Consider the following 3,200-nt stretch of genomic DNA (forward strand, 5'->3'; position numbering starts at 1 on the left):
GCTTCCTTTTGATAAATAATGAGTGTATTTATCTGTTGATTTGTATTTTGATAGGTTGATTGCGGTTTGGATGAAAAGCGGCGGAAAAGAGGCTGAATTGAAGAAAATGTCCACCGACCTTCGTGTGTTTATGGTCGTTTGAAGATTTTCGTAGACTCTAAAATCACTCAAATCGGAGGTCATATGGAGAATTTATGGTCGTTTGAAGATTCCTAGGGTAGATCTGGAGATTTTGGTGAAAAAGTGTGCCTAGGCGAGGTGCGCCTAGGCGCACTATTTATGCACGCCCAGAATCATTTCATCCGCCCAGTTCAGCGAGCATTGACATGAAGATAATCGAAAATATGAGCTTGCACATATGCGCACAAAACACATTTTGGGCCAGTTTTAATTCGCGATTTGCCCTAGCCGCAGGGGACTTTTGACACTTCGAACAGATTTTATGGAGAGCGAAAATAGAGGGGAAAGGTGATTCTTGGAGCTAGGAGGAGAGATTCTTCAACCCAACTTGGATCTTCTCAACTCATTGGGTTTATTCATCCTTTTCTCATCTATTTTCTTTTGTTTTTCTCTCCCTATGTGTAACTAAACTATTTGTGCCAAGGCTAGGATGAAGCCTTAGGTTTGATGACTTTGTGTATGACTTGATTTACATATATATAAGTTGATTTGGGTATAAATCTTATGTAAATCAAGTCATAATTGCAATTTCTCCATGCTTGTTGTGTTTGGCCAACACTTTAGGTTTTTGGATGAAATTGTGTGAAGAATTTGCTTAGACGGTAATATATCAAGTAGATTATGCTTCTTGAAACTCTTGATTATTAATGTGTCTCCCTTTAATTAGGTGACAATTTGTATGAATCCTAATCTCCATGGAACTTCATGAATTCCTATGCATGTTTAGACCAATAAGATGGCTAGAATGTATTTAGGAATATCCGACCTAGACCAATAAGATGGCTAGTAATTGATTTTAGGGAGATTTGGCTTAAGCGCGCTAAAACCAACTTAGGTACGGATTCATTATGCCCGAATTAGCAAATATGTGTGTGAATTTGTCTCTTTGCAAGTCATTTCCCAAGGGGGATTCCGAAGCCTTGGTGTTCTTCTCATATTCATTAACTCATCTTATTCATATTAGTTGCATTAGTGATAGTGTGCATTAGCGTAATTTGCATCCTTATTGTAAGAAAATACCAAAAACACTTTACTATTTGCTTGTCTTTAGTTTAATTACTAAACCAAACAATCTTGAGTTGAACTTTACTTTTGTTTGCATTGTCCATACATACATACAAATATACATTTGGATTAGACATAACTTCGTCCCTGTGGATTCGACCCTTGCTTATCATTGTGCTGTTGTCGCCGACTAGTACACTTGCTAGTAAGGTTAAATTAAGAACCAACAAGTTTATGGTGTTACGCTAGAGATGGAGAAGTTAAGAGCGGAAGTTGAGCTAGTTGGGGCAGATGAACAAAGCTCGAGGGTGAATAAAGCCAGGGTCGTAGAGGAATTGAAAATTGCTGATGACCAAATCCTTGCGCTTAAAAAATATAAGTCTGAGACGGACGTTGTTCTGGAAGAGTACCAGGCGGCGAAAGACTTAGCAGATGAGATGCGTGAAAAGTTGACGAATCAGCTCTCAACTTCTGAAGGGGAGAGGACAGAAGCCCTAGCGGACGCTCAACGCGCAAAATCTGATTTGGCGGCTCTCACGAGCAAAATGGCCAAGAAGACCAAGAAATGGCACAGGCGAAAGGCTAAGTTCGATAGCAAACTTAAGGCGGCGAAGGCCGCTAGATTGGCGACGGAGGCTGATCATGATGAGAAGGTGAAAATTGTTGGGGGTGTGGCAGGTGCCTTGGGTCGACTTGAAATGCTAAAGGATTACAGAGATGGACGAGAGGCAACTTGGGATTTGGCGACAGAAATAGTTGATTGCGAAATTGTATTAAAGAAGTTTGGCCATTTGTACAAACCCATTGGAGGCGACAAAGGGCAAGGCGAGGAAACTGGAGAAGGCGCTGAAGAGGAAGAAGAAGAAATTGGTGTAGACGAAGGCGCAGGAGATGATGAAGGTGCTGACGATGGCGGGGATGATGGTGGCGATGAAGGAGGCGACGGGGGTCGTAAATAGTTTTATACTTAGAGATTTTTAGTTCGTTGGTTTTAGTAACTTAGGGACGGAGAGGGGTTTCACCTTTCTAGATATGCAAACTTTGTACATTTTGGAACTTTGATATATAATGAAAGTGTTTTCGTTTACTCATTGAGGTCTCCTTATCGAACGCCAATTATCATACTTGTAATGAGCAATTTGAGCAACAGTGAACTACTTATAAACGAAACAGAATTTAACAAAACTTAACTTAGATTACCTCCGAAGATTTCATTGTGCGTCATTATTTTTTCATTACACTGACGTGCGTCGTTGTCTTTGAGCTTCGTTATTTTCGTATTAATGAATTTCTTTACTTTCGCACTGATGAACGTCATTGTCCTTGAGCTTCATTACTTTCGCACTGATGAACGCCATTGTCTTTGAGCTTCATTACTTTCGTACCTACGCTCAAAGATAAAAGTGAGGGTTGGTCGACGGCGAACCGTCGACCCTCCGACGCTCAAGTCAGTATAACGTTCAAAATGAAATTGGAATTGAAAAATAAGTTAAGAGATTGAAGAAAGTACTGATGAATGTCATTGTCTTTGAGCTTCGTTACTTTCATACCTGCGCTCAAAGATAAAAGTGAGGGTTGGTCGATAGCGAACCGTTGACCCTCCGAGGCTCAAGTCAGTATAACGTTCAAGATGAAATTGGAATTGAAAAATAAGTTACGTTTGAGGAAGATAAGTGTATATATATACCCCACCCCCTTTTTTTCCTTTTTTTTAGAGTTTAAGAGTGGTAAAATTTTAGATGGATGGCGTTCCAACTGTTGGGAATGTTGTGGTCGTCTTTGTCTTGAAGTTTGTAAGCACCATGTCCTACAACTGTGGTAATTTGATACGGACCTTCCCAGTTTGGTCCCAACTTTCCGGCTCCGATCTCTTTTGTGTTCTGAAAAACTTTCCGAAGGACTCGATCCCCAACCTTGAATTCTCTAGTGCGGACATGTTTGTTGAAGTGTTGGGCAACTCTGGTCTGATAGGCCGCCATTCTGGTAAGTGCGGATTCCCTTAGTTCCTCGGTGGT

Source organism: Tripterygium wilfordii, chromosome 13 (assembly GCF_013401445.1).
Source record: "Tripterygium wilfordii isolate XIE 37 chromosome 13, ASM1340144v1, whole genome shotgun sequence".
In the NCBI taxonomy this organism is placed as follows: Eukaryota; Viridiplantae; Streptophyta; class Magnoliopsida; order Celastrales; family Celastraceae; genus Tripterygium; species Tripterygium wilfordii.